The sequence below is a fragment of the Pleurodeles waltl genome, unplaced genomic scaffold (genome assembly GCF_031143425.1).
Source record: "Pleurodeles waltl isolate 20211129_DDA unplaced genomic scaffold, aPleWal1.hap1.20221129 scaffold_39, whole genome shotgun sequence".
Taxonomy (NCBI): Eukaryota; Metazoa; Chordata; class Amphibia; order Caudata; family Salamandridae; genus Pleurodeles; species Pleurodeles waltl.
In genome coordinates this window covers 7170179-7183828 of record NW_027150097.1, presented here as the reverse complement: position 1 = coordinate 7183828, position 13650 = coordinate 7170179, and the positions used below count along the sequence as shown (strand labels likewise).

Sequence of the window (13650 nt, the reverse complement as noted above, 5' to 3'; positions counted from 1 at the left end):
TGTGATTTCCTGCTTTACCGATTTACTGCGATTTAGCCAACTTCAGGCAATTAGTGCAAGCAACGGACAATAGATCTTATCGATAATTTACAGAAACTGTTGACATTGTTTTTGATAAGGGTGTTTGGAAAAAAAAGTCCAAAAATGTATCCACCTCGCAAAAGACACTTGTCAGAAGTGGGGTTGAACCCACGTCTCCAAGGGAGACTGCAACCTGAATGCAGCACCTTAGACCACCCGGCCATCCTGACACTCTTGACACCAGACTGATGGCTCAATTTCCAGCTTATAAACCAAAATGAGTGCCATGAACTGAGTGAATGTTATTTAATGTCCTCTGTATTTTCAATTCCAGACCTTCCTGCTCAGGGAAACAGTGGGATCTGAAGCTGATGAAGGAGAGAGGATGGATCATCCTGACAGTGGACCCTGTGGTGACTGCTACTAATTCTCAATCATCTACTACATGGGGTGTGCACTTGCAGAATTTTGGAGCCAGTTCAAGATTCAGATCAGGAGGTGCCTGGCTCCATACCAATCAACTCAGTGCCTCTGAGACAAGGACTTGAACGGTACAGTTTGAGTCCTCGACCACCATGCTCAACGCGGCTGCAAGGATTCGGGGTGGATTGACTGACTGTGGTATTTATTGTTGTGTACTATTCTTGTATACTGGATTAGTATAGTATCTTTTTTTTGAGCAGCTATGTTTGTTTTGTATTGGTTAAGGAGAAATGTTGTGTTCGTCATGGGCACGCCCATGATGCACACCAAGGGAGGTAGGGAGTGTTAGTCTCCCCCGAGTTTTGGAGTTGGATGTTAGGTGCGGTGATGTGGAATCGGAGAGAATAAAAGGTAGGGGAAGGTGTTCCTCGTGGCCAAAGACTCCATATTATTCTTTGTGTATTTATTAAAACTTCTCTGCAAAACAGGCACTGTGTGTGCACGACGCAACACCCCCACCCCTCCCATCCCCTGAATACAGAAGTTAAAAACCAGCTGTGATTGTGACGCAGGGGACCCTGGTGCCACTGAACCTTCTGCACTGTAAACCTGCTGAACTATTGACAGCTGCGCTTTTGATATGTAGGGTCGAAACCTTTATCTCGGCCCCTCTATCACGATTTGTTGAAGATGCTGTGATTTCCTGCTTTACCGATTTACTGCGATTTAGCCAACTTCAGGCAATTAGTGCAAGCAACGGAAAATAGATCTTATCGATAATTTACAGAAACTGTTGACATTGTTTTTGATACGGTGCTTGGGAAAAAAAAGTCCAAAAATGTATACACCTCGCAAAATACACTTGTCAGAAGTGGGATTTTAACCCACGCCTCCAAGGGAGACTGCAACCTGAACGCAGCACCTTAGACCACTCGGCCATCCTGACACTCTTCACACCTCGCTCATGGCTCAATTTCGAGCGTATAAACCAAAATGAGTGCCATGTACTGAGTGAATGTTGTTTAATGTCCTCTGTATTTTCAATTCCAGACGTTCCTGCTCAGGGAAACAGTGGGATCTGAAGCTGATGAAGGAGAGAGGATGGATCATCCTGACAGTGAATCCGGTGGTGACTGCTACTAATTCTCAATCATCGACTACATGGGGTGTGGACATGCAGAAGTTTGAGCCAGTGCGCATGGCGGGTGGTGACTGCTACTAATTCTCAATCATCTACTACAAGGGGTGTGGACTTGCAGAATTTGGAGCCAGTTCACGATTTAGATCAGGAGGTGCCTGGCTCCATACCAATCAACTCAGTGCCTCTGAGACAAGGACTTGAACGGTACAGTTTGAGTCCTCGACCGCCATGCTCAACGCGGCTGCAAGGATTCGGGGTGGATTGACTGAATGTGGCATTTCTTGTTGTGTACCATTCTTGTATACTGGATTAGTATAGTATCTTTTTTTTGAGCAGCTATGTTTGTTTTGTATTCGTTAAGGAGAAATGTTGTGTTCGTCATGGGCACGCCTATGATGCACACCAAGGGAGGTAGGGAGTGTTAGTCTCCCCCGAGTTTTGGAGTTGGATGGTAGGCGCGGTGACGTTGAACCGGAGAGAATAAAAGGTCAGGGAAGGTGTTCCTCGTGGCCAATGACTCTATATTATTCTCTGTGTATTTATTAAAACTTATCTGCGAAACAGGCACTGTGTGTGCACGATGCAACACACCCCTCCCATGCCCTGAATACAGAAGTTAAAAACCAGCTGTGATTGGGATGCAGGGGAACCTGGTGCCACTGAACCTTCTGCACTGTGAACCTGCTGAACTATTGACAGCTGTGCTTTTGATATGTAGGGTCGAAACCTTTATCTCAGCCCCTCTATCACGATTTGTTGAAGATGCTGTGATTTCCTGCTTTACCGATTTACTGCGATTTAGCCAACTTCAGGCAATTAGTGCAAGCAACGGACAATAGATCTTATTGATAATTTACAGAAACTGTTGACATTGTTTTTGATAAGGGTGCTTGGAAAAAAAAAGTCCAAAAATGTATCCACCTCGCAAAAGACACTTGTCAGGAGTGGGGTTTGAACCCATGTCTCCAAGGGAGACTGCGACCTGAACCCCGCACCTTAGACCACCTGGCCATCGTGACACTCTTGACACCAGACGGATGGCTCAATTTTCAGCTTATAAACCAAAATGAGTGCCATGTACTGAGTGAATGTTATTTAATGTCCTCTGTATTTTCAATTCCAGACCTTCCTGCTCAGGGAAACAGTGGGATCTGAAGCTGATGAAGGAGAGAGGATGGATCATCCTGACAGTGGATCCGGTGGTGACTGCTACTAATTCTCAATCATCTACTACATGGGGTGTGGACATGCTGAATTTTGAGCCAGTGCACATGGACGGTGGTGACTGCTACTAATTCTCAATCATTTACCACAGGGGGTGTGGACATGCAGAATTTGGAGCCAGTTCAAGATTCAGATCAGGAGGTGCCTGGTTCCATACCAATCAACTCAGTGCCTCTGAGACAAGGACTTGAACGGTACAGTTTGAGTCCTCGACCGCCATGCTCAACGCGGCTGCAAGGATTCGGGGTGGATTGACTGAATGTGGCATTTCTTGTTGCGTACTATTCTTGTATACTGGTTTAGTATAGTATCTTTTTTTTGAGCAGCTATGTTTGTTTTGTATTGGTTAAGGAGAAATGTTGTGTTCGTCATGGGCACGCCTATGATGCACACCAAGGGAGGTAGGGAGTGTTAGTCTCCCCCGAGTTTTAGAGTTGGATGGTAGGCGCGGTGACGTGGAACCGGAGAGAATAAAAGGTAGGGGAAGGTGTTCCTCGTGGCCAAAGACTCCATATTATTCTTTGTGTATTTATTAAAACTTATCTGCAAAACAGGCACTGTGTGTGCACGACGCAACACACCCCTCCCATGCCCTGAATACAGAAGTTAAAAACCAGCTGTGATTGGGACGCAGGGGACCCTGGTGCCACTGAACCTTCTGCACTGTGAACCTGCTGAACTATTGACAGCTGCGCTCTTGATATGTAGGGTCGAAACCTTTATCTCTGCCCCTCTATCACGATTTGTTGAAGATGCTGTGATTTCCAGCTTTACCGATTTACTGCGATTTAGCCAACTTCAGGAAATTAGTGCAAGCAACGGACAATAGATCTTATCGATAATTTACAGAAACTGTTGACATTGTTTTTGATACGGGTGCTTGGAAAAAAAAAGTTCAAAAATGTATCCACCTCGCAAAAGACACTAGTCAGAAGTGGGATTCGAACCCACGCCTCCAAAGGAGACTGCAACCTGAACGCAGCGCCTTAGACCACTCGGCCATCCTAACACTCTTGACCCTGCACTGATGGCTCAATTTCCAGCATATAAACCAAAATGAGTGCCATGTACTGAGTGAATGTTGTTTAATGTCCTCTGTATTTTCAATTACAGACCTTACTGCTCATGGAAACAGTGGGATCTGAAGCTGATGAAGGAGAGAGGATGGATCATCCTGACAGTGGATCCGGTGGTGACTGCTACTAATTCTCAATCATCTACTACATGGGGTGTGGACATGCTGACTTTTGAGCCAGTGCACATGGCCGGTGGTCACTGCTACTAATTCTCAATCATCTACTACATGGGGTGTGGACATGCTGAATTTTGAGCCAGTGCACATGGCCGGTGGTGACTGCTACTAATTCTCAATCATCTACTACAGGGGGTGTGTACATGCAGAATTTGGAGCCAGTTCAAGATTCAGATCAGGAGGTGCCTGGCTCCATACCAATCAACTCAGTGCCTCTGAGACAAGGACTTGAACGGTACAGTTTGAGTCCTCGACCCCCATGCTCAACGCGGCTGCAAGGATTCGGGGTGGATTGACTGAATGTGGCATTTCTTGTTGTGTACCATTCTTGTATACTGGATTAGTATAGTATGTTTTTTTTTAGCAGCTATGTTTGTTTTGTATTGGTTAAGGAGAAATGTTGTGTTCGTCATGGGCACGCATATGATGCACACCAAGGGAGGTAGGGAGTGTTAGTCTCCCCCGAGTTTTGGAGTTGGATGGTAGGCGCGGTGACGTGGAACCGGAGCGAATTAAAGGTCAGGGAAGGTGTTCCTCGTGGCCAATGACTCTATATTATTCTCTGTGTATTTATTTAAACTTATCTGCGAAACAGGCAGCGTGAGTGCACGATGCAAAACACCCCTCCCATGCCCTGAATACAGAAGTTAAAAACCAGCTGTGATTGGGACGCAGGGGACCCTGGTGCCACTGAACCTTCTGCACTGTGAACCTGCTGAACTATTGACAGCTGCGCTCTTGATATGTAGGGTCGAAACCTTTATCTCTGCCCCTCTATCACGATTTGTTGAAGATGCTGTGATTTCCCGCTTTACCAATTTACTGCGATTTAGCCAACTTCAGGAAATTAGTGCAAGCAACGGACAATAGATCTTATCGATAATTTACAGAAACTGTTGACATTGTTTTTGATACGGGTGCTTGGGAAAAAAAAGTCCAAAAATGTATCCACCTCGCAAAAGACACTTGTCTGAAGTGGGATTCGAACCCACGCCTCCAAAGGAGACTACGACCTGAACAAGGCGCCTTAGACCACTCGGCCATCCTGACACTGTACTGATGGCTCAATTTCCAGCTTATAAACCAAAATGAGTGCCATGTACTGAGTAAATGTTGTTTAATGTCCTCTGTATTTTCAATTCCAGACCTTCCTGCTCAGGGAAACAGTGGGATCTGAAGCTGATGAAGGAGAGAGGATGGATCATCCTGAAAGTGAATCCGGTGGTGACTGCTACTAATTCTCAATCATCGACTACATGGGGTGAGGACATGCAGAAGTTTGAGCCAGTGCGCATGGCGGGTGGTGACTGCTACTAATTCTCAATCATCTACTAGAAGGGGTGTGGACTTGCAGAATTTAGAGCCAGTTCACGATTCAGATCAGGAGGTGCCTGGCTCCATACCAATCAACTCAGTGCCTCTGAGACAAGGACTTGAACGGTACAGTTTGAGTCCTCGACCGCCATGCTCAACGCCGCTGCAAGGATTCGGGGTGGATTGACTGAATGTGGCATTTCTAGTTGTGTACCATTCTTGTATACTGGATTAGTATAGTATCTTTTTTTTGAGCAGCTATGTTTGTTTTGTATAGGTTAAGGAGAAATGTTGTGTTCGTCATGGGCACGCCTATGATGCACACCAAGGGAGGTAGGGAGTGTTAGTCTCCCCCGAGTATTGGAGTTGGATGGTAGGCGCGGTGACGTGGAACCGAGAGAATAAAAGGTCAGGGAAGGTGTTCCTCGTGGCCAATGACTCTATATTATTCTCTGTGTATTTATTAAAACTTATCTGCGAAACAGGCACCGTGTGTGCACGATGGAACACACCCCTCCCATGCCCTGAATACAGAAGTTAAAAACCAGCTGTGATTGGGATGCAGGGGAACCTGGTGCCACTGAACCTTCTGCACTGTGAACCTGCTGAACTATTGACAGCTGTGCTTTTGATATGTAGGGTCGAAACCTTTATCTCCGCCCCTCTATCACGATTTGTTGAAGATGCTGTGATTTCCTGCTTTACCGATTTACTGCGATTTAGCCAACTTCAGGCAATTAGTGCAAGCAACGGACAATAGATCTTATCGATAATTTACAGAAACTGTTGACATTGTTTTTGATAAGGGTGCTTGGAAAAAAAAAGTCCAAAAATGTATCCACCTCGCAAAAGACCCTTGTTAGGAGTGGGGCTTGAACCCACGTCTCCAAGGGAGACTGCAACTTGAACCCAGCACCTTAGACCACCTGGCCATCGTAACACTCTTGACACCAGACGGATGGCTCAATTTCCAGCTTATAAACCAAAATGAGTGCCATATACTGAGTGAATGTTATTTAATGTCCTCTGTATTTTCAATTCCAGACCTTCCTGCTCAGGGAAACAGTGGGATCTGAAGCTGATGAAGGAGAGAGGATGGATCATCCTGACAGTGAATCCGGTGGTGACTGCTACTAATTCTCAATCATCGACTACATGGGGTGTGGACATGCAGAAGTTTGAGCCAGTGCACATGGCCAGTGGTGACTGCTACTTATTCTCAATCATCTACTACAAGGGGTGTGGACATGCAGAATTTGGAGCCAGTTCAAGATTCAGATCAGGAGGTGCCTGGCTCCATACCAATCAACTCAGTGCCTCTGAGACAAGGACTTGAACTGTACAGTTTGAGTCCTCGACCGCCATGCTCAACGCGGCTGCAAGGATTCGGGGTGGATTGACTGAATGTGGCATTTCTTGTTAAGTACTATTCTTGTATACTGGATTAGTGTAGTATCTTTTCTTTGAGCAGCTATGTTTGTTTTGTATTGGTTAAGGAGAAATGTTGTGTTCATCATGGGCACGCCTATGATGCACACCAAGGGAGGTAGGGAGTGTTAGTCTCCCCCGAGTTTTGGAGTTGGATGGTAGGCACGGTGACGTGGAACCGGAGAGAATAAAAGGTCAGGGAAGGTGCTCCTCGTGGCCAATGACTCTATATTATTCTCTATGTATTTATTAAAACTTATCTGCGAAACAGGCACTGTGTGTGCACGATGCAACACACCCCTCCCATGCCCTGAATACAGAAGTTAAAAACCAGCTGTGATTGGGATGCAGGGGAACCTGGTGCCACTGAACCTTCTGCACTGTGAACCTGCTGAACTATTGACAGCTGTGCTTTTGATATGTAGGGTCGAAACCTTTATCTCGGCCCCTCTATCACGATTTGTTGAAGATGCTGTGATTTCCTGCTTTACCGATTTACTGCGATTTAGCCAACTTCAGGCAATTAGTGCAAGCAACGGACAATAGATCTTATCGATAATTTACAGAAACTGTTGACATTGTTTTTGATAAGGGTGCTTGGAAAAAAAAAGTCCAAAAATGTATCCACCTCGCAAAAGAAACTTGTCAGAAGTGGGGTTTGAACCCACGTCTCCAAGGGAGACTGCGACCTGAATGCAGCACCTTAGACCACCCGGCTATCCTGACACTCTTGACACCAGACTGATGGCTCAATTTCCAGCTTATAAACCAAAATGAGTGCCATGTACTGAGTGAATGTTATTTAATGTCCTCTGTATTTTCAATTCCAGACCTTCCTGCTCAGGGAAACAGTGGGATCTGAAGCTGATGAAGCAGAGAGGATGGATCATCCTGACAGTGGAACCTGTGGTGACTGCTACTAATTCTCAATCATCTACTACATGGGGTGTGGACTTGCAGAATTTTGAGCCAGTGCATATGGCCGGTGGTGACTGCTACTAATTCTCAATCATCTACTACAGGGGGTGTGGACATGCAGAATTTGGAGCCAGTTCAAGATTCAGATCAGGAGGTGCCTGGCTCCATACCAATCAACTCAGTGCCTCTGAGACAAGGACTTGAACGGTACAGTTTGAGTCCTCGACCGCCATGCTCAACGCGGCTGCAAGGATTCGGGGTGGATTGACTGAATGTGGTATTTATTGTTGTGTATTATTCTTGCATACTGGATTAGTATAGTATCTTTTTTTTTGAGCAGCTATGTTTGTTTTGTATTGGTTAAGGAGAAATGTTGTGTTCGTCATGGGCACGCCCATGATGCACACCAAGGGAGGTAGGGAGTGTTAGTCTCCCCCGAGTTTTGGAGTTGGATGGTAGGTGCGGTGATGTGGAATCGGAGAGAATAAAAGGTAGGGGAAGGTGTTCCTCGTGGCCAAAGACTCCATATTATTCTTTGTGTATTTATTAAAACTTCTCTGCAAAACAGGCACTGTGTGTTCACGACGCAACACCCCCACCCCTCCCATCCCCTGAATACAGAAGTTAAAAACCAGCTGTGATTGGGACGCAGGGGACCCTGGTGCCACTGAACCTTCTGCACTGTGAACCTGCTGAACTATTGACAGCTGCGCTTTTGATATGTAGGGTCGAAACCTTTATCTCGGCCCCTCTATCACGATTTGTTGAAGATGCTGTGATTTCCTGCTTTACCGATTTACTGCGATTTAGCCAACTTCAAGCAATTAGTGCAAGCAACGGACAATAGATCTTATCGATAATTTACAGAAACTGTTGATATTGTTTTTGATAAGGGTGCTTGGAAAAAAAAGTCCATAAATGTATCCACCTCGCAAAAGGCACTTGTCAGAAGTGGGGTTTGAACCCACGTCTCCAAGGGAGACTGCAACCTGAGCACAGCACCTTAGACCACCCGGCCATCCTGACACTCTTGACACCAGACTGATGGCTTAATTTCCAGCTTATCAACCAAAATGAGTGCCATGTACTGAGTGAATGTTGTTTAATGTCCTCTGTATTTTCAATTCCAGACCTTTCTGCTCAGGGAAAAAGTGGGATCTGGAGCTGATGAAAGAGAGAGGATGGATCATCCTGACAGTGGATCCGGTGGTGACTGCTACTAATTCTCAATCATCGACTACATGGGGTGTGGACATGCAGAATTTTGAGCCAGTGCACATGGCCGGTGGTGACTGCTACTAATTCTCAATCATCTACTACAAGGGGTGTGGACATGCAGAATTTGGAGCCAGTTCAAGATTCAGATCAGGAGGTGCCTGGCTCCATACCAATCAACTCAGTGCCTCTGAGACAAGGACTTGAACGGTACAGTTTGAGTCCTCGACCGCCATGCTCAACGCGGCTGCAAGGATTCGGGGTGCATTGACTGAATGTGGCATTTCTTGTTGTGTACTATTCTTGTATATTGGATTAGTATAGTATCTTTTTTTTGGGCAGCTATGTTTATTTTGTATTGGTTAACCCCTTCGCTGCCAGGCCTTTTCCCCCTCCTGTGCCGAGCCTTTTTTTGGCTATTTGGAGCAGTTCGCGCTTAGGCCCTCATAACTTTTTGTTCACATAAGCTACCCATGCCAAATTTGCGTCCTTTTTTTCCAACATCCTAGGGATTCTAGAGGTACCCAGACTTTGTGGGTTCCCCAGAAGGAGGCCAAGAAATTAGCCAAAAAACAGTGAAAATTTCATTTTTTTAAAAAAATTTGGAAAAATGGGCTGCAGAAGAAGGCTTGTGGTTTTTTCCCTGAAAAGGGCATCAACAAAGGGTTTGCGGTGATAAAATCACCAGCTTCCCAGCTTTCAGGAACAGGCAGACTTGAATCAGAAAACCCAATTTTTCAACCCAATTTTGGCATTTTACTGGGACATACCCCATTTTTACGATTTTTTGTGCTTTCAGCCTCATTCCAGTCAGTGACAGAAATGGGCATGAAACCAACGCTGGATCCCATAAACCGCAACATTTCTGAAAAGTAGACAAAATTCTGAATTCAGCAAGGGGTAATTTGTGTAGATCCTACAAGGGTTTCCTACAGAAAATAGCAACTGAAAAAGAAAAATATTGAAATTGAGGTGAAAAAAACATCAATTTTTCTCTAAGTTTTACTCTGTAACTTTTTCCTGCAATGTCAGATTTTCGAAAGCAATATACCGTTACGTCTGCTGGACTCTTCTTGTTGCGGGGATATATAGGGCTTGTAGGTTCATCAAGAACTCTAGGTACCCAGAGCCAATAAATGACCTGCACCCTGCAGTGGGTTTTCATTCTATGCCGGGTATACAGCAATTCATTTGCTGAAATATAAAGAGTAAAAAATAGCTATCAAAAAAACCTTTGTATTTCCAAAATGGGCACAAGATAAGGTGTTGAGAAGCAGTGGTTATTTGCACATCTCTGAATTCCGGGGTGCCCATACTAGCATGTGAATTACAGGGCATTTCTCAAATAGACGTCTTTTTTACACACTGTCTTACATTTGGAAGGGAAAAATGTAGAGAAAGACAAGGGGCAATAACACTTGTTTTGCTATTCTATGTTCCCCCAAGTCTCCCGATAAAAATGATACCTCACTTGTGGGGGTAGGCCTAGCGCCCGCGACAGGAAACGCCCCAAAGCGCAACGTGGACACATCACAGAAAACAGACCTGTTTTTAGCAAAGTGCCTACCTGTAGATTTTGGCCTCTAGCTCAGCCGCCACCTAGGGAAACCTACCAAACCTGTGCATTTCTGAAAACTAGAGACCTAGGGGAATCCAAGATGGGGTGATTTGTGTGGCTCGGACCATGTTCTGTTACCCAGAATCCTTTGCAAACCTCAAAATTTGGCTAAAAAAACACATGTTCCTCACATTTCTGTGGCAGAAAGTTCTGGAATCTGAGAGGAGCCACAAATTTCCTTCCACCCAGCGTTCCCCCACGTCTCCCGATAAAAATGATACCTCACTTGTGTGGGTAGGCCTAGCGCCCGCGACAGGAAACACCCCAAAGCGCAATGTGGACACATCACAGAAAACAGACCTGTTTTTAGCAAAGTGCCTACCTGTAGATTTTGGCCTCTAGCTCAGCCGCCACCTAGGGAAACCTACCAAACCTGTGCATTTCTGAAAACTAGAGACCTAGGGGAATCCAAGATGGGGTGATTTGTGTGGCTCGGACCAGGTTCTGTTACCCAGAATCCTTTGCAAAGCTCAAAAATTGGCTAAAAAAACACATGTTCCTCACATTTCTGTGGCAGAAAGTGCTGGAATCTGAGAGGAGCCACAAATGTCCTTCCACCCAGCGTTCCCCCACGTCTCCCGATAAAAATGGTACCTCACTTGTGTGGGTAGGCCTAGCGCCCGCGACAGGAAACGCCCCAAAGCGCAACGTGGACACATCACAGAAAACAGACCTGTTTTTAGCAAAGTGCCTACCTGTAGATTTTGGCCTCTAGCTCAGCCGCCACCTAGGGAAACCTACCAAACCTGTGCATTTCTGAAAACTAGAGACCTAGGGGAATCCAAGGAGGGGTGACTGGCGGGGCTCGGACCAGGTTCTGTTACCCAGAATCCTTTGCAAAGCTCAAAAATTGGCTAAAAAAACACATGTTCCTCACATTTCTGTGGCAGAAAGTTCTGGAATCTGGGAGGAGCCACAAATTTCCTTCCACCCAGTGTTCCCCCAAGTCTCCCGATAAAAATGATACCTCACTTGCGTGGGTAGGCCTAGCGCCCGCGACAGGAAACGCCCCAAAGCGCAACGTGGACACCACCAAAATTTTGGAAGAAAACAGAGGTGTTTTTTGCGAAGTGACTACCTGTAGATTTTGGCCTCTAGCTCAGCCGGCACCTAGGGAAACCTACCAAACCTGTACATTTCTGAAAACTAGAGACCTAGGGGAATCCAAGGAGGGGTGACTGGCGGGGCTCGGACCAGGTTCTGTTACCCAGAATCCTTTGCAAAGCTCAAAAATTGGCTAAAAAAACACATGTTCCTCACATTTCTGTGGCAGAAAGTGCTGGAATCTGAGAGGAGCCACAAATGTCCTTCCACCCAGCGTTCCCCCATGTCTCCCGATAAAAATGATACCTCACTTGTGTGGGTAGGCCTAGCGCCCGCGACAGGAAACGCCCCAAAGCGCAACGTGGACACATCACAGAAAACAGACCTGTTTTTAGCAAAGTGCCTACCTGTAGATTTTGGCCTCTAGCTCAGCCGCCACCTAGGGAAACCTACCAAACCTGTGCATTTCTGAAAACTAGAGACCTAGGGGAATCCAAGGAGGGGTGACTGGCGGGGCTCGGACCAGGTTCTGTTACCCAGAATCCTTTGCAAAGCTCACAAATTGGCTAAAAAAACACATGTTCCTCACATTTCTGTGGCAGAAAGTGCTGGAATCTGAGAGGAGCCACAAATGTCCTTCAACCCAGCGTTCCCCCACGTCTCCCGATAAAAATGATACCTCACTTGTGTGGGTAGGCCTAGAGCCCGCGACAGGAAACGCCCCAAAGCGCAACGTGGACACATCACAGAAAACAGACCTGTTTTTAGCAAAGTGCCTACCTGTAGATTTTGGCCTCTAGCTCAGCCGCCACCTAAGGAAACCTACCAAACCTGTGCATTTCTGAAAACTAGAGACCTAGGGGAATCCAAGGTGGGGTGACTGGCGGGGCTCGGACCAGGTTCTGTTACCCAGAATCCTTTGCAAAACTCAAAAATTGGCTAAAAAAACACATGTTCCTCACATTTCTGTGGCAGAAAGTTCTGGAATCTGGGAGGAGCCACAAATTTCCTTCCACCCAGCGTTCCCCCAAGTCTCCCGATAAAAATGATACCTCACTTGCGTGGGTAGGCCTAGCGCCCGCGACAGGAAACGCCCCAAAGCGCAACGTGGACACCACCAAAATTTTGGAAGAAAACAGAGGTGTTTTTTGCGAAGTGACTACCTGTAGATTTTGGCCTCTAGCTCAGCCGGCACCTAGGGAAACCTACCAAACCTGTACATTTCTGAAAACTAGAGACCTAGGGGAATCCAAGGAGGGGTGACTGGCGGGGCTCGGACCAGGTTCTGTTACCCAGAATCCTTTGCAAAGCTCAAAAATTGGCTAAAAAAACACATGTTCCTCACATTTCTGTGGCAGAAAGTTCTGGAATCCGAGAGGAGCCACAAATTTCCTTCTACCCAGCGTTCCCCCACGTCTCCCGATAAAAATGATACCTCACTTGTGTGGGTAGGCCTAGCGCCCGCGACAGGAAACGCCCCAAAGCGCAACGTGGACACCACCAAAATTTTGGAAGAAAACAGAGGTGTTTTTTGCGAAGTGACTACCTGTAGATTTTGGCCTCTAGCTCAGCCGGCACCTAGGGAAACCTACCAAACCTGTACATTTCTGAAAACTAGAGACCTAGGGGAATCCAAGGAGGGGTGACTGGCGGGGCTCGGACCAGGTTCTGTTACCCAGAATCCTTTGCAAAGCTCAAAAATTGGCTAAAAAAACACATGTTCCTCACATTTCTGTGGCAGAAAGTTCTGGAATCCGAGAGGAGCCACAAATTTCCTTCTACCCAGCGTTCCCCCACGTCTCCCGATAAAAATGATACCTCACTTGTGTGGGTAGGCCTAGCGCCCGCGACAGGAAACGCCCCAAAGCGCAACGTGGACACATCACAGAAAACAGACCTGTTTTTAGCAAAGTGCCTACCTGTAGATTTTGGCCTCTAGCTCAGCCGCCACCTAGGGAAACCTACCAAACCTGTGCATTTCTGAAAACTAGAGACCTAGGGGAATCCAAGGAGGGGTGACTGGCGGGGCTCGGACCAGGTTCTGTTACCCAG

The 13650-nt window shown here is 46.3% G+C and overlaps 1 non-coding gene across 1 annotated transcript; it reads right to left on the bottom strand.

The window, feature by feature from the left end:
- Positions 1 to 3735: 3735 nt before the first annotated feature.
- Positions 3736 to 3818, bottom strand: TRNAL-CAG (transfer RNA leucine (anticodon CAG)). Its single transcript has one exon. It is a non-coding gene; the product is annotated as a tRNA-Leu (tRNA).
- Between the last annotated feature and the right edge of the window lie 9832 nt (positions 3819 to 13650).